Here is a 27,474-nt window from a genome sequence, read left to right on the forward strand (position 1 = left end):
TATCATTAGTTTTGGATCTATCCACTTGTTTGCTACCAATATTCTTGATTTATGCATGCACCCCTTAGGCCTTACATAATCTAACTATATTTTTTATTATGCATGTCAGTTATTGTACACAATCGTACTGAACCTCCTCGCACCACCGCCCTCGCCTCCCCCATGGCCAACTATCTGGTGAATCCGATCCCCTTCCTCCCTGCGGGATGGTCTATCGAGCCAGGACCTGCTAACAGAAAGGTTCGCGCGGACATGGTGGTCAATCCAATCCCCCCTCTCAACAATAGCTTCCTTGCCATTGCCGAAGCCAACAGATTTGTTCCTCTACATCTGCGGGAGGGGCTCCGCAACACCATTGAGGTGTTGCTGCACGAATCTGGCCTCCACACTACAGAGTCATCTGACCATCCGCACGGTATTGGTATGTTTGCTTTTGCCAACTCATTCATCAGAGACACTGAAGTCAATACTACCTTTCAGTTTGATGATGAGGATTTGGTAGTCTCGTTTGTCCGCCATAATGCTGCTCTGAACATGTGCAACACTACTTACGACCCTGAAGTTTGGTTGATGTATATTGGGTTTCAGATGACTATCAGACTGATTTTTATCTCCAGCGCTCAGTTGATGATTATGGTAGATTGGTCACTTGGAATAGCCCTAACTTGGATCGTAGTGTGGTGCTCATCAAGGTTCAAGTTATTCATATGCGTCTGATCCCCAAGAGCATTGTAGTGCGTCAGTTAGGAGGGGACAGAGCTTGCTGGACTGCCTGGGTGTATATTCTGCGTGTCGCTGACTGGAACGCTCATGATCCAGTGGTTCCCACGGCTTATGAGGAGCCACCTTCGGCCAATGGTATCCCGCACCCTATGTTTGGCGATGGCCTCACCGCCGAACAACTTTATCTGCAGCAACTACAAAACTGGCTTCTTCAGAATGGTGTGGGTAATGATCAGGCTCCACACAATGCCTCTCAACAGGATGGTCCTCAGAATGCTCAATGGGATCCTTGGCCACAGCCCCTGTTCCACAAATGCCTGCTGCTCTGGTTAACTTCCAAGCTTGGCTTGCAGCTCAAGGACTTCGTGTGCAAGATGGGATTCTTCCTGAGGATAAATTGTCTGACAGTCTAAATTTAGCTTGGTTGGATTCTAGCTCCAAAGCACACAGGGCTCCTCCCCCATGAACAATCAGCAGATCAGCACCCTGTTTGTGGCGCCTCCTTTGCCCTAGAATCCTATCAATGTGGATGTGTCCATCAATGCTGATTCTATGCTTGTGAGCATATCTATTGAAGGCAATGAACTCACCACTATACTAGCCTCTGATCTGATTCCACGCAATATCTTCACTGAATACTTATCCAGATCAATTCTTTCTGTTGTTGCTGCCTATGGTTCTTGGAGTGCTGGCTATGGTTTACCACCTTTGGAGTTGCAGGTAGCTTCACCTAGATCATATATTCAGGTGGTGGACAGTCATGCTACACATCTGGTGTGTTTTTCTGCTAGCATCTGCAACCCTGAGTCCACCTCCTCGGTTCAGATTTCTGAAATTGCTACTGAAGACTCTGCTTTGGTGCTGCCTCCTCTGATGCACAATGAAGTTAGTAGCCTTCATCAGTGACTGTTGCCAGTGATATTGGAGTTAATTTGAACTCTTCTGAGACCTTTGATGATGTCCCAACTGCTGCTGATGAGAGCTCCATTCTGGCGCCAATAGATAGTTCGAATGATGGGCCTCCACACTCTCTGCTTGAGCCCACAATAGGTGACCCTGATTTGGGCCTGGCCCAAGTTCTCTCTGATGTGCCTTGTCCCTCGACTGCTCGCCCGCACCGCTCCAAGTGCAAAGCTCCACTTCTGACCACTGAGGTCCGTCGCAGCACCAGATCCACAAGGTTTGATTGTTTCAGAGTGCCTCAAATTACTGACGTGCGCGTCACCTCCTCTAAAGTCAAGCCAAGGGTGACTCCTTCTGCTACTGCGCCTGGGTATTGTGCTCCAATGGATCAACCACCACCACCACCGACCCCTCTTCGTGTCATGCAGGACATTGGCACTACTCGTTGCGCAGTTCCGCCTCAGGAGCTCACGTATGCTGCACTTATGGCCTCGGACGACCTGGTCGTCAACCCTGCAAGCTTGGAGGAGGACTCTTCTGCCTCTGCGTAACTTGGCTCCCTTCGATGCCCCTTTTGCGTAATTGGAATGTCCTGTGTTGGAATTCAGACAAAAAACTTCTAGCTCTTTCTAATGCAATTTTGGTTAGCGGTTGTGCTATCGTGTGTTTGCAGGAAACTAAAAAACCTGCCGTCGATCTAGCTTTTGTTAAGTCTTGTTGCCCCAAGCGCTTTCATAAATTTGCTTATGTGCGTTCTCGTTGTGCTTCGGGCAGCCTGCTCACTATTTGGAATAGCTCCATTTTTTCTGGCACAGTTATTATTCAGGAGGATTTTGCTCTGGGTATTCACTTCACAAGCACGCTATCAATGCAGGCTTGGAAACTGTACAACATTTATGGCCCATGCTCTGGCCCTACCCGTGATACGTTCACCCAATGGCTTTATGACAGGGACATACCTGCGGAAGAAGATTGCCTCTTCCTTGGAGACTTTAATTATATCCATGCCCTGAAAACCGTAATAAACCAGGTGGCGATGTTAATGACATGTCAACTTTCAACGATATTATCCGCAAGCACAATCTCGTTGAATTACCCATTAAAGGCAGGATGTATACGTGGAGTAACATGCAATAGGACCCCCTTCTCGAGCAACTTGACTGGTTCTTCACTTCTATACATTGGATGCATGCATACCCCAATACCTTGGTAAAACCCCTCTGAAACCAACGTCTGATCACACGCCTTGCGTTGTCACAATAGAGACTAAAATTCCACGTGCCAAACTATTTCGATTTGAGTCTTATTGGCTTCTTCATCCTGGTTTTATGGACGTGGTTAAAAAGGTTTGGGACCAACCTGTCAACTCAGCCAGTGCATCCACATTTTTGTGTCATAAATTAAAGTTATTGAGGCAGGAGCTTAAAGCTTGAAGTAAAAATATCTCTTGACTTTCAATTGCAATTGAAAACACTAACAAAACCCAAGCTGATTTGGATGCTCTGGAGAACCTTCGGCCACTCACACTTCCGGAGGGTAACTTCCGCAAGATCATCAAGAACCATCTCCTCAGATTGCTGGATTACCAGAAGCAATATTGGAAGAAACGTTGCACCATTCGTTGGGTCAAATTTGGGGATGAAAATTCAATTTTTTTCAGGCAATGGCCACGGAGAGATATCGTAGAAACAACATTGCCAATTTGCAACCACTGGAGGGGCTCATGGTTGAGGATCACACTGGTAAAGAGGCCCTCCTCTTTTAGGCCTACAATGAAAGGCTAGGCACCTCAAACCCCATGCAAATGCAGTTTGATCTTCAGTCTTTAATCAAGCCAACTGAAAACCGTGATCACCTCACTCTACCTTTTACCCATGCGGAAATTGACTCTGTCATCAATGAGATGCCAGGAGATCGGGCACCTGGGCCGGATAGTTTTAGTGGGCTCTTTCTTAAAGCTTGTTGGCCTATCATCAAGGCAGATTTCTACACGTTATGCAATCAGTTCCATGATGGCACACTTAATCTCCAGAGCATTAATGATGGACTAATTACACTTATCCCGAAAAATGTGTCTCCATCTACTGTCAATGATTATCGTCCGATCACACTGCTCAATTGCTGCCTCGAGCTCATCACTAAGCTGCTGGCTAATCTCCTACAAAAATTCATTTTGAGAATTGTGCATCGCAATCAATACGGATTCATATGCGAGAGATCTATCTAGGACTGTCTTGCATGGACTTTCCAATATATCCATCATTGTCAAGCTTCAAAACGACCCATCGTGCTGCTCAAATTAGATTTCGCCAAAAGCTTTCGGCACCATTGAACATGACCCAATGATCAACATCATGAAACACATGGGCTTCAATGACAAATGGCTTTCTTGGATTAACTCCATCTTCTCTTCGGGGAGATCATCCATTCTCCTTAATGGCGTACCGGGCAGACAGTTTCATTGTCGACGAGGGGTTCGTCAGGGTGACCCTCTCTCGCCCCTCATCTTTGTTCTTGCGGCTGATCTCCTCCAATCTGCCATTAATGATGCATATCAAAAAGGGTTGATCCACCTGCCCTTCCCGGACAATGGCCAAATGGACTATCCGATTGTTCAATACACCGATGATACAATTCTTCTCATGCCCGCCTGCCCTCGTCAAGCGATGATTATTAGGAATATGCTCACAAACTATGCCCAATCCATCGGCTTGAAGATCAACTTTCATAAATCAACGCTCATTCCTATTCACTTGGAAGATGATCTTGCCTCACAAATTGCTGCGATCTTTGAATGCTCGATTGGTGCCATACCCTGCACATACCTAGGCCTTCCTTTGGGCACTTCTCATCCCACCATCCATGTTTTCATGCCACTGGTTAGTTCTACTGAGAGAAGTCGTTCCTCGACGCTCTCGCTCATGTCACATGCAGGGAAGTTCACCCTGCTTAACTCAACCGTCACGTCCCTCCTCATTTATGCAATGTGCACACTTCATTTCCCACCCAAGCTTATTGAAATGCTTGATAAAATAAGACAGAGATGCTTGTGGATAAAGAAAACAGAGCAAGGGGACAAATGCAATTCTCTGGCAGCCCGGGATATGGTGTGTAAGCCCAAAAATAAAGGCGGACTAGGGGTAATCAACCTACGTATTTAGAATGAAGCTTTGCTCCTCCAATTTCTGCACAAATTTTACAATAAGATGGATATTCCTTGGGTGCAATTGACTTGGGATTCATATTATGCTGAGAAGATACCACATGCGTCTAATCCCATTGGATCCTTCTAGTGGCGTGACATTCTCAAACTCTCTCCTAAGTTCAGAGGGATCTCTCGTGTCAATATCATGTGTGGCACCACAACTCTGTTCTGGAAGGATCTCTGGGCAGATCAGCTTCTCCAAGACTCACATCCACGTGCTTTCTCCTACTCTTTGAACGAGGATGTCTCGGTCAAAGATTTCTTGGGGATCACGACACTGGACGAGGCATTCCACCTCCCTCTGACACCCCAAGCCCATGCAGAGGTTCGGCACATGCAAACCATTGCTGCAGAACTGCAACCGTCGACGACAACTTCGGATGTGTGGCATTACATCTGGGGCAAAATGAACTTCAAATTTACGGATTACTACCGATTCTTTTTCAGAGAAGTTCACTCCCATCAAGCTTTTGGTTGGATATGGAATTCAAAATGCACGATGAAACTAAAAGTGTTTGCTTGGCTGCTGTTCCACGATAGGCTCAACATGCACAATATGCTTAAGAGAAGGCACTACAACATTGGGGACGACCACAACTGCCTACTCTATGATCAAAACATTGAGGAAACTATTGAACACATGATCTTCACATGTTCCTTCAGCAATCAATGCTGGGACAAGCTAGATATTCACTGGGAGCCTTTCCCCGGTCGTCTGCAAGCTATTCAAGACAAAAAAATTGCCCACCCGTCACCTTTTTTCCTTGAAAAAATCATTGTGGCGGCCTGGAGTATCTGGAAGGAGAGGAACAATAAAAATTTCTGAGCTATACCTCCCTCCTTCCAGTCCTGGCTAGATAGATTCAAGACGGACTTTGAGCTACTTCAACACAGGGTCAAAGACGCAGATAGGCCTTTGATACTTATCTTTGTAAACACCCTTTCATAGTGCTCTAAGCTAGCTTTTATTCTCTCCTGCCACAGAGTGGCTAAGACACACACCATGTAAATAATCCATTGTACAGTGCCCCCCTTTATTTATTAATATATTAACATAGTTGGAGCTTTTCCTACTGTTCCTAAAAAACATGTAGACAAAAAGAGAAGACCGTTGCGTGGGAATACAATGTCATGCAGACGCCGCTCCATGGTGGGCGAAGTGGGATCCCCCTCCCGCCATTCCAGATTGTATTCCAGAGGAAGATAACTGTTCAAAGGGGGATTCAGAGGGAGCGGACCACTCCTGTTTACGCCCTGAGGTGTTTGCTCTAACCTGGCATGCTGATGTTGGTCATATCATGCATATGGCGCCTCGCATTGCTTACATAATACATCTTATATGTCATCAGCTTAGTTTAGTTTTGCTTTATGTGAATGCCACCTGTTTGGTTTCTATATCATACTCCCACCGTTCCTAAATATTTGTCTTTTAGAGATTTCAACAAGTGACTACATATGGAGCAAAATGAGTGAATCTACACTCTAAAATATGTCTATATACATCCATATGTGGTAGTCCATTTGAAATCTCTAAAAAGACAAATATTTAGGAACGGAGGGAGTATATGGCAATTATGTAAGGCCATCTTCTTTAGCCAGGCATCATATACGCGAATCATGCAATGTCATCCTGTTTAGCCAATCATCGTATATGTAATGTTTATCGTGCCATATTTTTTCCCATAATGTATTCCATTTGTCAACAATTTTTATACATTCATCTACTCTTCCTGTGTATCATCAATTTGAGTCGGTCATGGGAAAATCTGGAGTGAAAATAAGGTCTTCTGAGCACTCAGTGCTACCCGTCGTTGCAGATTTCTTCCTGGTTACAAATAGCTCCTCAGAGGAGGATTCAAAGACAGATGACCAGTCACCCCCCCCCCCGAGGTGCATGCTCTAACTTGTCAGGGTTATATTGCTCATATCATGCATATGGTGTCTTGCATTGCCATGCCATCTGCTTAGATTAGACATGCTTTGTGTGAATGCCTCCTATTTGCTTTCTATATCAGATATGTCAATTATGCAATGCCATGTTTTTCAGCCAGTTATCATATATGTGAATTATCTCATGCCATCTTTTTTTCATTATGTATTCCATTTGTCGACATTCTATGTATATTGAACTACTCTTCATGCGTATTAGCCATTTGAGCCGGTTATGGAAAAATCAGGAGTGAAACACAAGGTCTTTAGAGAAGGGAATGATACCCGTGGAAGCATATATCTCGATGGTTACAGGTAGCTCCTCAGAGGAGGATTCAGAGACAAATGAATAGTCCTATATCCCACCCGAGGTGTATGCTCTAAGTTGCAATGTTTATATTTCTCATATCATGAATATGGTGTCTTGCATTGCTTAGTTTAGACATTTTATGCACAATATTGAATTCGATCTGCTTAGTTTAGAGATCATACATGCGAGTGCCAGCTGCTTAGTATATGAATCAATTATGTCAATTATATGATGCCATCCGGTATACTTAGACAACATGTATGTGAATTATTTCATCCCAACCTATTTTAGAAAGACATCATATAGTTTTGTCATGCCATCCTGTTTAGATACTCATCATATGTTGAATTATGCCATTATATTCTGTTAAGTTATCCATCATATATCTGAAAATATGTCATGCTATCATGTTTAGTTAGCCATCATATATGTGAAATTGTGTCATGATGTCCTGTTTGGTTAGACAACATATATGTGAATTACCACATCTGTCTATCATACAATGTCTGTACGTTCAATTTGTTTTCTTGTTTATCAGCCATTTGAATTGGAGGTGGTGATGACAGTATCTAAGGGAGCAAAAAAACGTTCTTCACAAAAGATGGTGCTACCCGTCGATGCAGATAGAACCATGGTTGTACTGGCCCATGAACTAGCCCCATCACACATAATCGAGACTCTTCCAGATTGCACACTTACACCGTTCGACAGAGAACTAGATACAACCCATCTAACCCCAACCCCAGCGGATAGTAACCCACTTCTAGTTGACACAGCACCACGTCCACCACAGAGTACCCCCACACGAGCAGTTTGTAAAGCAACTGCTAAGGGAGTCCTGGACTAAGGGGTCCTCGGGCGTCCGGCCTGTTGGACATAGGCCGGACTAATGGGCTGTGAAGATACAAGACCAAAGACTCTCTCCCGTGTCCGGATGGGACTCTCCTTGGCGTGGAAGGCAAGCTTGGCGACCAAATATGAAGATTCCTTTCTCTGTAACCGACTTTGTACAACCCTAGTCCCCTCCGGTGTCTATATAAACCGGAGGGCTTAGTCTGGAAACGGATACAGTCATACAGGCTAGACTTCTAGGGTTTTATCCATTACGATATCGTGGTAGATCAACTCTTGTATTACTCATATTCATCAAGATCAATCAAGCAGGAAGTAGGGTATTACATCCATAGAGAGGGACCGAACCTGGGTAAACATTGTGTCCCCCGTCTCCTGTTACCATTGACCATAGACGCACAGTTAGGGACCCCCTAACCGACATCCGCCGGTTTTGAGACCGACATTGGTGCTTTCATTGAGAGTTCCACTGTGCCGTCCCCAAAAGGTTCGATGGCTTCTACAAACATCAACAATGATGCTGTCCAAGGGGAAACCTTCCTCCCCTGACAGATCTTCGTGTTCGGCGGCTTCGCACTACGGGCCAACTCGCTTGGCCATCTGCAGCAGATCGACAGCTATGCCCCTGGCCATCAGTCAGATTTGGGAGCTTGAACTACGTCGCGGACATCCGCGGAGACTTGATCTTCGACGGATTTGAGACCATGACAGCCGCTCCCTATCCCTACGATGAACATGATTTAAATCTATCATCGGACCATACTCAGGAAATTGCACCTGTAACCGCTCCGGCCTTAGATCCAGAGCAGACTGCGCCATCCGAGGACGGGAAGCTCAACCCCGCCACGGAGGCCACAGACTCCGCGGCGTTGAAGCCGCACACAGACTTAACCTCATGTGATATCTATGTGACCGGAACTCCGGACTCGTCTCTGGCTATAAGCTTCGATCCATGTGCATCCATGGACGCTGAGCTTGATCAGTTATCGATCTTCGAATTCAGCGCCACAGATATCTTCCGGCACTCGCCTTTAGGCGATGTGTTAAACTCATTAAGAAATCTATCCTTAGCGGAGGGCTCACAGCCGAACTATGTCCGGTTTGAACTGGAGGCTGATAGCGGGGAAGTTCGCTTCCCACCCGCCACCCACTACATAGCCACTATCGAGGACTTAACAGACATGCTCGATTACGGCTCCGAGGACATCGACGATATGGACGACGATGCAGATGAGGAGCATGGCCGAAATCCGCCGTTTACCGTTTGCTAGACGGCCACTTCTTCATACGACGTATACATGGTGGATACACCCAAAGAGAATAACGGCGAAGACAAGGAAAAGCCAGCCGAGGACGACCCTCTCAAGACACAACCAAAGCGCCGGCGTCAGCGGCGCCGCTCTAAATTCCGCCGCAGCAAGGACAGCAACACCGGCATAGGAGACGATCACACTCTGGAGGGTTCCGAAGACAGAGAAGATCCCGACGAACTAACGGCCGAACAGGACAATCGGGAAGATGGGCAAGTTAGCCCTGACGAACAGGCCATAGACGACAACTCGGAGGGCAACACTTATCTTCCACCCTCCAAGGATGAGGTGAGCCTTGGCAATGAGGATTTCATCGTGCCAGAGGAACCTCTCGAGCAAGAGCGCTTTAAGCGCCAGCTAATAGCCACTGCGAGGAGCCTAAAAAAGAAGCAGTAGCAGCTTCAAGCTGATCAAGATCTGCTCAATGATTGATGGACTGATGTCATGACAGCCGAAGAATATGGCCTTAAGCGCCCAGCCAGAAGTTACCCGAAGCACAAATTGCTACCTCAGTTCGATGAGGAGGCGCCAGAGCCCGTACCATCATCGTGCAATGCGGCTGACCGACCACCACGCGGTTGGGATAAAGCGGAAACTCATGCCGAACACCAGACCACCTTACCTTGCCGTAAAGGCAGGGACAAAACAGCTCGGGGTTACACATATGACCTTCGGCATGACCTGGATAGTAGAATAGGACACACAAGATCGATCTATGGATCGCGAGGACATGCCTTGACATGCGACGATGGCTACCTATTCGGACGTGACAAACCTAGTCACGCCCGGGCCGAAAACCGCAAACGGACTCCATCGGAACTACGTCGCGATGCAGCCCGATATAGAGGCGCCGCACACCCTCTCTGCTTCACTGACGAAGTAATGGATCATGAATTCCTAGAAGGGTTTAAACCCGTAAACATCGAATCATATGATGGAACAACCGATCCTGCGGTATGGATCGAGGATTTTATTCTCCACATCCATATGGCCCGCGAAGATGATCTCCATGCCAGCAAATACCTCCCAGTAAAACTCAAAGGGCCAGCTCAGCACTGGTTAAACAGTCTGCCTGAAAATTCTATTGGCAGCTGGGAGGACTTGGAAGAAGCCTTCCTTGACAAATTCCAAGGTACATATGTCCAGCCACCAAACGCCAATGACTTAATTCACATAGTTCAACAGCCTCAGACGGCCCCTATCGGCGGGCCACCCCGTCGCTCTCCGTCGCGTGCCGCCAACGCCGCCACCGGCCCGGTGGGGAATGAGCAGCAAGCGTCCTCATTGCACCCCTCGGTGCGACAGGACGGCCGCACCGCCACTCCATCGCCGATTCCCGCTGGTTCGTCTTCTCACGCTCGTCGTGCTCCCATGGACGCATGGGTCGTGCTCCTCATGGCGCACGAGCTCCTGCGCTACCGCCCGGTAGACGACCTCTATGAGGACAGGCTCGACCGCATCGCCGAGCTCGTCAACACCGCAGGGGCTCCCCTGCGCCGTCCCTCTCACTGCCTCGCCGTCCGCCAGCTACGGGCGATGTAGCTCACGGAGCACCTCCACCACCTCTGCACCAAGACGACGCCCTGGCGCCAAGGCGTGCGGCTCCGCGGCGCGACCCACCGCGTCCGGCGCCCGCGCGTGAAGAAACAAGCTGTCAAGAAGTCCCTCGACTGCAAGAGAACGCTCTGCCACTCCTCGCACCACCGCGCCAGGATCGTTTGCTGCGGCAAGGCCCCGCACCGCTTGCCGAAGCGGCGCGCGGGTGTCAAGACCAACCTCCACCTCCAAGACGGGCCCCGGTGACCACGGCCGGCTGCCACGCCTTCACCCCCGAGCTGCGTAGCGTCCCCTGGCTAGGAAAGTTCAAGCCAGATTTGCCTCCTCGCTATGACGGCACCGCCGACCCCGCGGAGTTCCTGCAGCTCTATGAGCTGAGCATCGAGGCGGCCAATGGTGACGAGAAAGTCATGGCGAACTGGTTCCCTATGGGGCTCAAAGACGCTGCTCGTTCGTGGCTCCTGAACCTGCCTCCGGGCTCGATCTCCTCCTGGGACGAGATGCGCGACCGCTTCGTCGCCAACTTTCAGGGCACTCGCGACCGCCCGCCGGCCGCGGGTGACCTGCGCCGCGTCAAGCAACAACCAGGAGAGACCCTCCAGAAGTACATCCAGTGTTTCAACAACGTTCGCCTCAAGATCCCCAAGGTGACGGACGGGGCCATTATCTCCGCGTTCTCTGATGGCGTCCATGACGTCAAGATGAAGGAGGAGCTCGCTATCCACGAGGAGCTATGCACATCCCTGGAGCTGTTCAACCTGGCAACCAAGTGCACAAGAGCTGAGGAAGGGCGCCTCTCCCTCCTTGAGTTCCCGGATGCAGACCCAGAGGAGAAGAAAGCCAAGGCCAAGGACGTGAAGCACAAGGGAGCAGTCGTGCTCGCAGCAGAGCCGGACACCAAGGGCGGCAGAGACCAGCTCGAGTCATCCAAGAGCAGCCGACCGTTCTGCGCCTTCCATAACCTGCATACCCACAACACCAGCGACTGTCAAGAGCTCAGAGCCATCTGAGAAGGATGCTTCGGTCGACGCCCCGAGCGCAACGACCGGGGCTACAGCCACGGAGGAAGACGCGGTGGCGGACGCTGGGACGACCGTGGCCTGTGCCAGGAGTGGTGCAACCGGCCTCGTGAGGACCGCTGGCAGGATCAGCCTGGCGAGGGCGCTTGGAGGGATCAGCCTCGTGAGGATCGTCCTCAAGGTAACGCCGGTCTTCCTCCACTACTTCCGCCACCAAGAAGGAATGACGACCACCATCAAGACGGGGGGATGGGGGCTTCCAGGAGCCACGTGCTATCGCCTGCATCTTGGGCGGAGCTCAGTCCCCAGCCTTGCAGCGTATCTTCAAACATTTTGCTCATGAAGTGAATGCAGTCCTCCGCATGCTTGAGGCCACACACCCGCTCAGGTGGTCCAAGTGCGCCATCACCTTCAGTTCGGTGGAGCAGCTCAAGTTCGCGGCTACCGCAGGCGCCCTCCCGATGCTTTGCTTCCCAGTCATCAGCAACGTGCAAGTTACCAAGACCCTCATCGACGGCGGCGCAGGGCTCAACGTCCTGTCCGTCGACACGTTCGACAACCTCCAAGTGTCGTATGATCAGCTTCATCCCACCAAGCCTTTCTCAGGATTGACCGACGGCTCCACTACCCCGATCGGGCAGGTCTGCCTTCCCATCACCTTCGGATAATGCAAGAACTAATGCATCAAACTCATCGACTTCGACGGCGCGCACATCTGTCTGCCGTACAATGCCATCCTCGGGTACCCAGCCCTGGCCAAGTTCATGGCAGTGACCCATCACGGCTACAATGTCCTCAAGTTGCCGGGAAGCGGCGGAATCATCACGGTCCCATGCGAAGAAAGAGATGCGGCGTCCTCCCTTGAGCGTGCCTTTCAAGCTGCAGCAATCAACGACCCCGACAGTAAGGGCGAGTGCCCTCCTGAAGCCACCCCCAAGAAGAAGAAGAAGCAGCTGCGCCGTGCAGGACCTCAGGAGGGTGGCGTCGCAACTGGAACCTCGTCAGGATCCGCGCCCGCGCCAGGGGCGCCTCCCTCCATCGCATAGGAAGGCGCTCCTGGCGCCCTCCTCGGGTAGGGCTCGGGGGCTCTCTTCTGGGGGGCCTTAGACCTTGCCAATATCACGAGGGAGGCGCTCGGGCACCACTTGGAAGCGTGCTTCACGGCATGTTTCCCTCAGGAGAACATAGGGCGAGGAGCGCCCACCGCTCAGGAGTTCATCACCAAGACCACTCAGGAACTGCAAGACGCAAGGGCCATGCGTGGCGACAGCCGCTCACGAAGCGCAGCTCCCCATCCAGGCAAGGATGCTGGGTTGCGCATCTGCATCGACGTCCCAGGGCTCAACAGGGCCGCATCTCAGGAGCCCTTCTGGCCTTCGCGCATCGGCCGCTGCGAGGGTCCACCGCACAGCTACGTTCGCATGCCTTTTGGCCTGCCAAGCGTGTCATCCGCCTATCAACGCAACTTGCGGTGCATCCTGGCAGCTCAGGAGGCCAGGCATCACGCCGTCCGGACGGAGATGGAGACGGTCCTCAAGGAACCGCCTGGACTCCCAGAGCCTCCTGAGGCTCAGGGCCCCGGTGGCTCATGAGGAGCAACTCCTTTGTCGCATACCTTCAGCTGCCCCAACATCCCTTCATCAACAGAACCAGGTGACACTTTCCAAGTTTAGCTCGGAGCGCCCCTCGGGCTGCATCATTCCCAGGCCGCGTGGGTCCGTCCCTATGGCATGTACACCTTTTTCTTATGTCTTTAGCTTACCTTGTTGGGGGTGCCCCACAGGCTGCATCATCCCCAAGCCGCTCGGGCCTGACCCGGTGGCATGTATCTTCCCTGCATTTACTTAAGCCAGTATGCTTCCCATGGTTATCATGTTGAGGGCATAACCATTAGAGTCACCCGCCCAGGAGGGGCCGGGTTACTCATAATGGTCATCACGCGAAGCCGAGTAACGAGCTTGAAGACGGCGGGTCAATAATGGGCTTAAGACCCGGAGATGGCTTAAGGCCCGTAGTGATAACCGCCATTATGGTAGAACTTGTAGTGTAAGGCAAGAATAGTTGAGAGTCCGAGCCGGACACTCTTATGAGCCGGCCGGGACTCTGAGAGCCGCTGGGCGTCAACCTCTCTATATAAAGGGGCGACCCGGCGGCGGTTTAGGGACAAGTAAGATCTCGTCGAGAACCAGGCATAGCGATTAAGCTTCCTGGTCATCGAAATCATAATCAATACCACCTCAACTGGACGTAGGCTTTTACCTTCACCGTAAGGGGCCGAACCAGTATAACCCCGTGTTCCTTGTCCCATTTAACCCCTTTAAGCTTCGTAGCTGCGATGGCTCCATGACTAAGTCCTAGCTCGAGGACATCTGCCGTGACAATTCCACGATAGTTGGCGCCCACCGTGGGGCCAGCGCACGGTGGATTTGAGTTCTTGAAGGGCAGCTTCGAAGGGCTCAAGGGATACGCTATGGGCCGTATGACCAAGAGTCGTCGCGGCAAGCTCTACATCGACGATGCAACCTAGGGCCCCGACGCCGGCTCAATCGAGTACGGGTACCGGGTTCCCTTCGGCAGAATCCATGTCTTCATTGGTAAGATTGGTGAGCCGGGCCCTGAGCCGGAACTCTGCACCGATCTCATCGAGACGGCTCAGCGTGCACGACCCACCCGGGCTCTACCTTCCTTGAAGCATGCTTTCGTGGTATGTGTCCATGGAGGACTCTCTGAAGGGTCTGGATCTGGTGATGAGACGGCTGCCGGCTCTGACAGCGAGTCGGCTACGGATGAGTCAAATTCGTTATATCAACTTTAGGATGGCAGGCTCAGTGGCTGTTCCGACGGCGACAGCATTCCGGACCCCTTTGAACCGCCGAGCCGGGTTGGAATCTTCATGGCCGGCGCGCAACCTGTTCAAAACCCCGCCTCCGGGTCAGGAAGCCCGGTGCCCTCACCGGCTCAGGTGCTGATGGATCTCACAGATAAGATGCCGGTCCTATTGACTGCTACGGTGGCTCCGGCGGATCAAGTTCAACATGACGCGGAGGTGGCACAGTTAAAGTTGGATCTAGCAAAGGCCAAGGAGGATCTGGCGGCGGAGGGGATCAGGATGGCTGCAGAGAGGGCGGCTCTCGACGCCCAGACTCAGCTGATTCAGGCACAGTCCTTCCGGCTCACGATGGATCAAAACGCATCCAATGAGGTCATGAGAAGGAGGCATCAAAAAGCCCAATCTCAACTCCCACCGGTTTACGATCCTCGAAACCTCTTCAACACGCCGAGTGTAGGGTCTAGTAACCCGCCGGAGATCATAGTGCCCGGGGCTGGGACACCAATTCAGCCCCAAGTGATGGGACCTCCCCGGGTGAACCCTGCCCCGCCTCAGTACGTGCCAATACCACCGGGTCATTATGCCAACCCGCTGGAAAACATGGTCGCCGCGGCGGCACGGCTGGGGGCTCTCCCAATTGATGGCGACTCTCCAACGGCGGTTGAAACCCGCCGGGTTAGAGAACTCCTTCAGACAGCTCTGGCGCAGCAAGAGGCGTACTCTTATAGCCGGGACAAGATCCATTCAACCCCTCGTCCAGGCCGGAGCCCGAGTTATAGCAGACACATGGTCTCAGTGACCGGCTCAAGTAATGTCCGACGCCATGACTTGCCACCCGGCCACGGCCCGGCTCATAACGGGGCCTTTCACGCAGCAGACCAAGACAGAGCACGACAAGAGGCGGAGCAGGTGCCTCAGTTGACGGCTTACCAGACACCCCCGGCTTATCCGACAGCTTCCGCCGACGTGGGTATCCCTGCGAGGACTGGAGGTGTCCCTTGTTTAGTACCGGCTCTCCGCAATGAACGTCTACCCAAGGACTTTAAAGGGCCTAGGAAGGTGCCTAATTACACGGCTGATTTACAACCCGGAGCCTGGATCGAGAGTTACGAGATGGCCATGGAATTGCTGGAGGTCAGCGAGCGGTGATGGCCAAGTACTTCACCATGATGTTAGATGGGACTGCCCGCACTTGGTTGAAAGGGCTGCCGCCGAATTCTATCGGGTCTTGGGCTGAGCTGAAAGCCCGGTTCATCCAAAACTTCAAAGATACCTGTAGGCAGTCTATGTCAATTGTGGATTTGACTAGCTGTAAACAGCAGGAGGGTGAGTCTACGACACATTGGGTTCACCGGGTCAACGAGATAATACATTCATCTGATAAGATGGATGCCGGCTCTGCAGTCTTAATGTTGGAGCAGAATTGTCGTTTCCTGCCCCTGAAGATGAAACTCGGGTGGCTCAAGCGCGACTGCAATGATATGGGTACGCTGATGGCGGCTCTCGTCAAGTACGCCGACTATGATAGTACCAAGGACCCCGCGTCAGATGATGAAAGGACAGGGAAGGGAAAGAAGAACGGCAATGGCAAGGGTCCTCAGCATAACCCGGCGAACCAAGGAGGTAACAAGTATAAGGCTGATGGCAGCATGGAGTTTGTGGCCAATGCCAGCTCACAGGGTAACAACCAGCGACGTAAAGGGAGGCCACCTCCCCGGGCTGGCGGTTCAGGCCCAAGGCTTGAGCAGTTGTTGAATGAGCCTTGTCCAAGGCATGGCTCTAGGGAGAAGCCAGCTACTCATCTATGGAAAGATTGCGCAATCATGAAGGCCTTTAAGAATTCCAACGCCTTTAATGGCAACAATGGCCCGGGCAGCGGCTCAGGCGCCGGCGGCTTTCATGGCCCGGGCGGCGGCTCAAATTCCAATCCTCAGAATGTTCAAGGGGGCTTTAATCAGCAGTCCGGCCAGGGGCATCAACAACAACAGGGGGGATACCAGACCAATCCAAAGCAGCTCAATGGTGGACACTATCATGTGTTTACCACCAGTCTGTGTAAGCGAGATCAGAAGCTTCATAAGAGGGCTGTGAATGCAGTTGAGCCGGCGGTTCCACGCTATTTAAGATGGTCTGAGCAGCCCATTGTGTGGAGTAGGGAGGATCACCCTTCCCGGGTTGACAATCCGGGTCACCTAGCTCTGGTGGTGGCTCCTCAGGTGGGAGGATATAAGTTCACTAAGGTGCTCAAGGATGGAGGCAGCAGCATCAACATCCTCTATTATGAAACCTTCCGTCGCATGGGGTTGATTGATAAGAACCTCAGCCAGTCCAATACTGTTTTCCATGGTGTGGTGCCTGGTAAGTCGGCTTATCCAGTGGGTAAGATCGAACTGGAAGTGGCCTTTGGAGATGAATACAACTACAGGGTGGAAAAATTGACCTTTTAGGTGGTCAAGATAAGAAGTCCGTACCATGCCATATTTTGGGCGGCCGGCTTACGCCAAGTTCATGGCACGACCGTGTTACATATACTTACAGCTCAAGATGCCGGGTCACAATGGGACCATTACGGTTCATGGCAGCCGAAAGATAGGCTTGGAGTGTGAGGAAGGCGACGCGGCTTATGCAGATTCTGTTTGTGAAACAGAGGAGTTGAAGTTTTACAAAGACAATGTTGACCCCAGAGTTCTTAGCAAGCTAGGGCGTGGATCGGTAGGGGGGAAAGAACTTCGCGTGCACCCCAGAGTTCGAACCTTAAGGGTTTTGCCGGAACCCGTGATCCGACAGGCGCACCTTGGTGAGTTCGGTCTCTTGAGCCGAAGCATCGCGCTCCAAGGTCTAGCACCTTTTTACAGCGTCCTGCAGCTCTTGCTGGACCTCATTGAGTCGGGTCTCATGATTTTTGCGGGAGACTTGCTCCTTAGCGGCTTTCTCCTCGGCCTCGGCCAGTGCCTTCATAAGGGCCTCGACCTCGGACGCAGCCCCTACATAGATCAGGGCACTACGGTCAGTATACATCACTTATGCTTTCTGAATATACAGCAAGTCATTACATACCTTGTTTCTCTTGGAGCTGCCTCCTCATCTCGCCGAGCTCCTCCCCAGCCTGCTCCAATCTCTGCTTCAGTCCGGAGACTTCAACAGTGTGTGAGGCGGCGGCCAGCAGCAACGCCTGCTTATTCATAAAAGAAATATTTAGTCAACCTCCTACAATAATGGATTGATCCCCCGTCCGACCTTCCTTTTCGAACACCGGACAGCGTCTCAGGGGCTACTGTCTACATGGGGATTTTCTCTTTTTTGCGTCGCTTACCTCAAAACCTGTCAGCAGACTGCTGCAGGCTTCGGTTAATCCGCTCTTGGCGGACTAAACCCTCTCAATCACCGTACCCATAAGGATACGGTGCTCATCCACAATGGAAGCGCCTCGTAGCGCTTCCAGCAGATTATCCGGTGCCCCTGGTTGGACAGGGGTCACCGGCGGAATGGGCATACCCCCTTTTTTCAAAGGAGGTTGCACACCGGATTCCGGAGCCGTATTGGTCTCCATAATCATATTCGGCTGGGGGCCGAACCGAATACAGCCCTCACCGCTAGTCTCCATGGGAATTCGCTCCTCCTGGTGTCCGGTGATGGAGGTTTCGCCTTCTAGCGACTCCTGAACCTCTCCCCGGCCTGGGAAAGTCCTTCAGGACAGCACCTCAGCGTCACCCTTGGCCTTGGGAGAGTGAGCGGCCGGCGGTGACTCACTGGCCATCGCTTTTGCAGCCAACGAACCCCTTGATGAGGATCGCTGGGAGCTGTCGTGGGCCAGACTGCAATAAGCATAAAAAACCATGTCAATACGATGAGGAGGAGAGGCTGGATATACAGACATGTATGAGTTTTAGCACTTATGATGCGGCCAGGGGCTTGGTTCGGGGGCGTCGCTCCGGACTGCTGTCGACATCCCACGCAGAGTTATCTGCAAGGGAGCCCTTCCACTTCTTGGACGTCTCCGCCTCCAAGTTCCTAGAGGCCACCCTCTTCCTCTTTCCCCCATCAGAGGGAGGGTTGTTCTCCTTTTCCTCTTCTTCGTCGTCGTCAGTGGCGGAGGAACGGGTCTCTTCGTCTTCGGACGTCACGTCCGAAGCACCCTTGCGATGGGGACCACCTTTGGCCCCCTTGGCCTTCTTCTTGGCCTTCTTCTCCGGCGGCTGATAGGGCGCCAGAACCAGCATCTTTGCCAGGAGAGGGATGACTGGCTCTTCGGGCAGTGGAGGAACGGGTCTCTTCGTCTTCGAACGTCACGTCCGAAGCACCCTTGTGATGGGGACCACCTTTGGCCCCCTTGGCCTTCTTCTCCGGCGGCTGATAGGTCCGAATCTTAACCGGCGGCTTCTCATTGCCCTTGAAGAGCAACTTCTAGGCATCTTCGTGAGTACTTCCGAAGAGCCTCTCCAGGGTGAGGTGCTTCTATGGATCGAATTCCCATAAAGGGAAGCTTTGGCTTTGGCAGAGGAGGATCCGGCGAATCAGCATCACCTGGATCACGTCGACGAGCTTGATGTTTTTATCTACCATGCTCTGAATGCGCGTTTGCAGCGCTATCAGCTCGTCTGAGGAAGACCAGTTGGGGTCCTTCTCCATCCAGGAGGTGATTCGCATTGGGGCTCCGGCCTTGATTCGTGAGCCGCCGTCCAAGTGGCGCCGCGTGGGTCAGTGATGTAGAACCATTGCTTCTGCCACTCTTTGACAGTCTCCACAAAGGTGCCCGTGGGCCATGTGACGTTGGGCATCTTGCTCACCATGGTGCCTCCGCACTCCGTGTGTTGACCATCCACCACCTTCGGCTTCACATTGAAGATCTTGAGCCATAATCCTAAGTGGGGATGGATGTGGAGGAAAGCCTCGCACACGACGATGAATGCCAAGATGTTGATGAAGGAGTTTGGGGCCAGATCATGGAAATCTAGCCCGTAATAGAACATCAGTCCGCGGACGAAAGGGTGGAGTGGAAACCCTACCCGCGGGTGAAGTGAGGAAGGAAGTCCACCCTCTCAGTAGGCTTCGGGGTGGGGATGATTTTCCCCTTGGTTGGCAGACGGTGGGCGATTCCTTTCGCCAGATACCCGGCCGCCCGAAGCTGGGTGATGTCCTTCTCCTTGAAGGAGGAGACCATCCACTTGCCTTGACCTCCGGATCCGAACATGGTTGAGAGCTTGCTCGGAGTGGAAAAGACGAGAACTTGGGCGCTGGAGCTCGGGAATGGAAGGGCCGAGGAAGAAAGAAAGCGTGGGTGAAGAAGGGGAATCCTTATTCCCTTATAAACGCAGAGAAAATCGAATGCCTCCCCACTCGCCTTAAAACTCGCCTATTCCCAAGGGCTGTGTAAACGACACGGTTGGATTACCCACGACCGTATTGATGAGAATCCCGCAATAAGGGGACACGATCTCTGCTTTGACAACACATGCCAATGGAAACCGCATCTCGAAACACGGAACGACAGATGAAAACGGTTCAAAATAATGACCGGGCAAGCATGATGTCATCTTGCAAAAAGTTGTCAGCGGATGGGACTCGTGAAATGTTATACTCTCTATGGTTGTGTGTGTGGTACTTGTGTTGCAGATCCGGACACGTTCGTTGCGTCCGAAGACTATCTTGGAGTATTCGGAAAGGAGAACCCGCCTTGCAATGCCGAAAACAATCTACGCGCCGGACACCTCGTCATTGAAGCCTGGTTCAGGGGCTACTGAGGGAGTCCTGGACTAAGGGGTCCTCCGGCGTCCGTCCTATTGGACATAGGCCGGACTAATGGGCTGAGAAGATACAAGACCAAAGACTCTCTCCCGTGTCTGGATGGGACTCTCCTTGGCGTGGAAGGCAAGCTTGGCGACAAAATATGAAGATTCCTTTCTCTGTAACGGACTTTGTACAACCCTAGTCCCCTCCGGTGTCTATATAGACCGGAGGGCCTAGTCCGAAAACGGATAGAGTCATACAGGCTAGACTTCTAGGGTTTTAGCCATTACGATCTCATGGTAGATCAACTCTTGTAATACTCATATTCATGAAGATCAATCAAGCAGGAAGTAGGGTATTACCTCCATAGAGAGGGCCCGAACCTGGGTAAACATTGTGTCCCCCGTCTCCTATTACCATCGACCTTAGACGCACAGTTCGGGACCCCCTCCCCGAGATCCGCCGGTTTTGACACCGACAACTGCAGTGCCCAAAGCATGAAGACCACCACAGCGAACCCACACTCCACGTTTAAAGTAGAAGAGCAACTGTTCTCAGGTCAGATTCCGTAGCTATGGTCCATACTCCTTTGCTGTTGCATCACTGTAATTTGAAGGATCCAATTGAAACTCCAATGGTGCAACATGTATGTTTTAAACCTATTTCTCTAACTAGATTGCCGTTCTAACTTCTTGCTCTATGGTGATTTCAGTTTCAGTTGTATAAACAGTTAGGTTCTCATGTGATGCACATTACAAGTGTTGCCAATGTTGTGTAGTTTCTCACACTTATATTCTGTCTATGTTGTTGTGTCTTAAAAATATATTATTTGAATTGTGTCTCTATCTTGATGTCGGGTGGTTGGTGCGACATATGCCAAGGGATGGCTTATCATTGTGGGAGCCAATAAAACGTCGCTGGTGCCCGGAAACGGGATGAGGCGAAGACATGCACGCCGGCGAATCTTACCCAGGTTCGGGGCTCTCCGAGGAGATAACACCCCTAGTCCTGCTCTGCGGGGTCTCCGCATGATCACTAGATCGATAAGGGGTAGCTACAATCGCTCCTAGAGCTGTTGAGATCAAGGGAGAAGAAGAACAAGGCTAGCTCTTGCTTCTCTCTATCTATGGTGTGTGTGCTATGCGTGGGTGTTAACCTAGAAGCCAACTATGCTCAGTGGCCAACCCAGAAGCGAACCCTTTGCATGGGTGCTCCGGGGGGTTTATATAGGCCTACCCCCCGGGGGTACAATGGTAACCCGACTGGGAATAGGTCCCAGCCGTCAGTGTCCACGCTCGCCGGCTTCTCCGCCGGCTGCTGGGTCCCGCCGGCTAGTGGGTCCCGCCGGCTGCCGGCTACTCGGCCGAGAAGCCGGTCCCACCGCCTAGGGTCTTGTCGGCGGCTGCTTACTGTAGCCGCGCCTCTGATGATGAGGGCTTTGTCGAGGTAAGCATGGCTACAGTGGGCCGCCTCGGGGGCTATCACTGTAGCCTCACCTCGTCTTGTCTCCTTAATGGGGCTCCCGCTTTGAGGAAGGGAGTAGCCGGCTTCTGGAGGCCGGCTATACTCTTGGCCGACTAGGAAAAGCCGGGCCCTCCTCGTGCCTCTCGCTGACTGAAGGGGCCCGTAGTCCTCAGGCCGTACAGGAGTGGGTCGCGGATGACGTCGAGGCTCGCGTGGCTACAGTGCCGAGCCGCACGGGAGACGCCCCTCCCGTACGCCCTCCTGTAGCCATGCCCGCCTCGGGCTTCGGGGGTCGTGAGCCGCACTATGGCCATACCCCGTCAGGTCGCCGTTATGTAGGAGTGGTTGTGGTCTTGGCCGGCTCCTAGGAGTCGGCGTCCTTCTTGGCCGGCTTCTTGGAGTCGGCCACCCCGCGGTCGTCCTGGGGAGGAGTCGGTGAGGCTGGGTCGCCTTCCGGGAGTCGGCTTTAGTGGTTGCCGGCCAGGGAAGGCGGCCCAAATGCTTGGAGTGCTTGAAGGCCCAAAGGCCTGATAAATTTTCCGAAGAGCCAGGGGTAGTCGGTTAGGCTACCCGTGGCCATTCCCCCCGACAGTAGTCCCCGAAGCTGATTGGGCTTCGAGGTGGAGTGGGGTTCAAGAAGCTCGATCAGCTTCCTATCGTGACAAGCCGGCAGCTGGGAGCCGGCCTTGGTCAGGCGCGCCGCATTAGTCGAATTCTGCTGGAGTCGGGGGCGGGAACCCGCAGGCACGTGCACCGGGCCGCGGGCCGGCCTCGGGCCGTTCGCGTGCCACGTGGCCGGAAAGCCTGCCAGCCCACGCGCGTGACGGGACGTCGCCGCAGGGAGGGGGCCCGCCACGTCCGCGCCCCGGTCCAGGCGCGGATCCTTTGTATCCCGCAACCGCCCGCACGTTCCGTGCGGCAGTTTCGGCTCGCACTTATGCGTAATAAACGCGAGACGTGGGGGGAGTGGGCGCAGTTAATCCCACGTCTCCCCCCACGTCCGGCCTCTTCGGCCGCGTGAGGCTATAAGTACGGGGAGGTGGAGGGCGGCAGGCCCTCGCACGCTCCTACTACTTCCACCGTCTTCTTGCCTTGCTCGTTCTCGCGACAGCGCCTCGCCGCCGCGCTCTTCTTCCGCACGCTCCTCCGCCGCCGTGCTAGCTTCCGCTATGCCTCCCCACGTAGAGCAGCTTGGCGGGGATTGGGACGGCTCCATCGTCCATAACGACCACATCGACTTCCTCCGCGACACCCGGCGTCTGCCCAGCGCGGACAAAGTGGAGGTCCGCCTCGCGCCGGAGAAGGAAATCAGGCCGGCGCCGCGGGAGGGCGAGCGGGTGGTCTTCCGCTCGCACTTCCTGCGCGGCTTCGACCTGCCGGTGAGCGCCTTCTTCCGCTCCTGGCTGGAATTCTATCAGCTCCAGCCGCACCACCTCACCCCCAACGCGGTGGTGCTGCTGTCGGCCTTCGTCACCCTGTGCGAGGGCTATCTCGGCGTCCTCCCCACCCTTGAGCTCTGGGGGGAGTTCTTCCAGTCGAAGCTGGGCACGCGCAGTAAAGGCGTGCCGGCTCATACTGGCGCCTTCATCGTGTCGCGGAGATCGGGCGCCGACAACCCCTTCCCCGTCATCACGCTGATCCAATCACGTGCGGAACATCGCTTCACGGGGCGACTACATCAACCTGCCGGCTTACGTAGCCGGCCCGCCGGCGGGGAGGCTGCCCCAGTGGTCCTTCCGGGCGATGACGCTGTCGCAGGGAGGAAACGCCGCCATCGCCTGCCTGCGGGTGATGGTCCAGTCGGAGGGCCTGACGGGGCCCGACCTCCTGGCCGCGTTCGTCACGGGCCGGGTCCTTCTGCTCCAGAGCCGGCCTCATCTGATCTGTCAGATGAGCGGCCAGCTCGATCCGAGCCGAATCTGCACCAAGGAGATGCCGCAGCCCGACGCCGCCGACATGGTGAATTACCTCGCCAACTGCCAACTTTCCGAAGACTGGCAATTCGGCAAGGAGCCATATAGCCGCGCCAATCCTCCGCCTACGGTACGCTCCCCTCGTCTCTTTTTCTCTCTCTCTCTCGGCTTTGTCGCCGAGTTCCTCTGGGCCGACTCTAACCCAGTCGGATTGCTCTTTTGACAGAGTCCTTTGCTTCGGCCGGCCGGCGGGGCAGACGTGGAGCGCCGCTTCGTCCCCGACCGGACCGAACACGACCAGGAGGACCCCGACCTGGGGGCGGTCCATATGGAGGATGCCGCCGAGCCGGCCGGCGGCCAAGCCGGCGGCGAAGCAGGCGGCTCCGGGTTCACCGCTACCTTCGACGACTGGCCGGACGAGGACGAAGCCGAAGCCATCCCGCATTGCCAGCCAGCATCCGGACGCGGCGCGGGCTCCTCCGGCGCGCAGCCTGCTCGGGGTAGAGGCCAGAAATGTCGCGCCACCCAGGGCATGTTCGGTAGCCGGACGAAGAAGCCCAGGGGTGGGGCGGCGGCCATCAGGCGGGAAGAGGTGGCCGCGAAGGCGGCTCGCTTCCGCAAAGTGGTGAAGCAGCCGCAGACTGTGTCGGCGTATGTTCTCTCTTTCTATGTACTGTCCTTCTTTCTTTCCTTTGGTGGTTCTTGAATCTTCGTCTTCTTTTTCAATGGTCAGAGCTCCGCTATCACTTGAGCAGGCGGCCGCCGGCTCCGTCGTTGAGTCGCCAGGGGGCTCTGGGAGCACCACCCGCCGCGTAGATCCCCGCGCCGCCCTCCTGGAGGCGACGGAAAGGAACGCGCGGGAGGCGCGGGAGGAGCAGGAAGCGCGGGAGGCGGAGGCACGGAGGGCAGCCGCCGCCCAGGCAGCTCGGGAGGAGGAGGCGGCGAAGGCGCTCACCGAGGCCGCAGCCAAGGCCCAGGCAGAGGCCGAGGCTGAAGCGGCGGCAGGGGAGGCTTTGATGGTCACCCCCCTGCGCACCATGGCGCCCGGGGACGTGGATCCCTCGCCAGGGGGAGCCAGCGGTTCCCAGCCGGGGCTGGGAGGAAGCGGCGACGATGTCGTCATCTTGGGGCAGGCGCCAGGGCCGACTCCTCCGACTAGGGCGACCCAAGGCCGCCAGCCTGAGCCTGCGCCCGCACAGTCGGCAGAGGGCGAGCCGGCCGCGGGGCTGAGGTGGCAGTCCGGGTTCCGCCAAGCCGGCGCGCAGGGAAGGCCACGTCTGAACCGCAGAAGGCTGCGTCGGAGCCACAGCCGGCCGTGGGCTCCAGCTCGTCGGCCCGAGACGCGGAGGCGGCCAGCGCTACCTCGGGGTGGACGCCGGGCGGAGGGACAGCCGTGGTGAACGTCGCTGCACAAGACGTCCGGACCCGGCTGCAAAGCCAAGCCGCGGCGCTGAGGCAGTTCACCGACGAATTCCTCGCCACGCGGGCAGCCATCCGGGTTAGTATTCTCATCTTGTTCTTTCTTGATCTTGATTTCTCTCGTGGGGGCGCGTCAGCGCACCCACTGGGTGTAGTCCCCGAGTTCCGAGTCGGCTGCTGAGCAGGCGGCTTGGAACTTCTTGGAGATTTTGTTTTTGCTGCTTTTGTTCTCACGTCGGTCTTCTGTCCGTCTTGCAGGACTACCACAACCTCCGAGCGGCCGCCTTCAACTCCCAGGCTCGGGAGCTGACTCAGAAGACCGCCGATCTCACTGAAAGCCGAGGTATGTGACTTGATCTTTATCTCATGTGGGGGCGCGTCAGCGCACCCACTGGGTGTAGTCCCCGAGATTCGGGCCGACTGCTGAGCAGTCGGCTCGGATCTTCCTTGATGATTTCTCATTGTTCTTCTTCTTCTTCTATCTCTGCAGCGGCCAACGCCAGTCTGAGGGCACAGCTGGGGGAGTCCCAGACTGCTCTTCGTGCCAAGGACGCGGAGCTCGCCGCCTTGGTGCAGGAGAGCGACCGCCTGGTCAAGAAGTTGGCCGACCAGGAGGAAGGCCACCAGGCGGCGCTGAAGGCTACGCCGGATCGCGAAGCCACCCTCCAGGCCGAGTTCGAGACGGAGGCGGCCGGCTGGGCAGAGGCCAGGCAGACTCTGGTCTCCGGCTATGGCCAGATCGAGGATCTGGTTGACGGTAAGTCGTCTACCCCTTCGTCCTTTCTTGCCATCTGCCATTTTGACTTGTTTTTCTGATTTTGGTGTTTTTCTTTCCTTTTCTTCTTCGCGCAGAGTACTTCCCCGGCTATTCCACTGCCGCCAACCAGGCCATCGAAGCCCGTCGCCAGGCGAAGAGGCAAGCCGGCTTCGAGATCTCGCCAACCGCCGGCCGCTCGCTGGAGGAACAGCTCCTGGCGATCCAGGCTCGCATCCAGCCGGCTCACAGGCTACTCCGCCGGCTTCAGCGCGCGGGATCGCAGGTCTTGGCCGCCCTCTAGCCTGGCGAAGTGGTCCCTCGCACCCCCAGTCGGACCGCCGACTGGCTGGAGGTGGCAGTCGGCCGCTTCGAGGCTTGGAAGGCGTCAGTGGCTCGCTCCGGCGCCAGGCGGGCGTTGGAGTTCGTCAAGGCCTGGTATCCCGGCCTGAACCTGGACCAGCTGGCGACCTGGCGGCAGCAAGCCGACACGGAGCTGGAGCCGGCGCGGCCGGCCATCATTCGGCGGGCTTCAGCGATCGCCGACTACACCGACACCAACGTCTTCGCCCCCGAGGTGGACGACAATGGAGTCGCCCAGCCGGAAGATTGGTTCGGGCTGGACCCGGCGTACGGCGAGGACTCGGCGGAGGAGATCGACTCCAGCGATGAGGGCGAAGAGGAGGAGGAGGAGGGTGAAGACGCCGAGCCGGCTGGTGGAGTATCCGGCCAGCCTGACCGCGCCTCCAGCACTACGTCGCGTGCGAGTGCGTCTCCTGCCGCGGGAGGTGGTCAAGCCGGGACCAGCTAGGCGGCCACTCCTTCAGCCGGCGAGCTGCCTTCACCAACCAGCTCGGCCTCCAAGTCGCGCCTTAGTCTTCTTTCTTTTGTTTTCCTGTCTTGTTACTTTTGAACAATGTTTGGTTAAGTCTGCACAATTCCACCCACTGGGTGTATTCAAACTTAAGTCTGTTGCCGGCCTGTGGGCGGCTTTATGTATATAAGTTATGCAATCGGTCTTTCCTTGTACTTTCGCTTTTTGTCCTTCTGCTTTTTTCCTTTGCCGCCCTCCCTTGGTTGCCGCCTCCCTAGTCAAACAGTTGCTCTGCAATCTGTAGCCGGGGAGTGCCTGGCCGATTGGGGAGGGGGAAGTACTTTTAGCTCTGCCGGACTTAAGCTAAGTTTTTTAGGAAGCCGGCCAGCCGGCTGCTGTGACAGCCGGCAGGCATATATGGAGGCCGTCTTTTTGCCAAATAGGTTAGTTGTTCCTTAGCCGTTTTTCGTGTGGGCGTCCTTTCTGTCTTCTCTCTTGCTAGTCGGACAGTCAGTTCTTTGAGCTGCGACTTTCAACAAGAGAGGACTTGGGAGCCGGCGCACTACTTTGCTGACTTCGGGAAGAACTTAGAATATAGCTCAAGGCGGCCAGTCCCCGGGCCGACTAGTCGGACCCGGTGCCGGACAAGAATTCAAAATGTAATAATACATTCATGGATATGACACTCATCATTCATAGGTAAATAAAAGGCAGTCCCCGAGTACTGTTCGGGGGGCCTGTTGGT

The sequence above is a fragment of the Triticum aestivum genome, chromosome 6D (genome assembly GCF_018294505.1).
Source record: "Triticum aestivum cultivar Chinese Spring chromosome 6D, IWGSC CS RefSeq v2.1, whole genome shotgun sequence".
Taxonomy (NCBI): Eukaryota; Viridiplantae; Streptophyta; class Magnoliopsida; order Poales; family Poaceae; genus Triticum; species Triticum aestivum.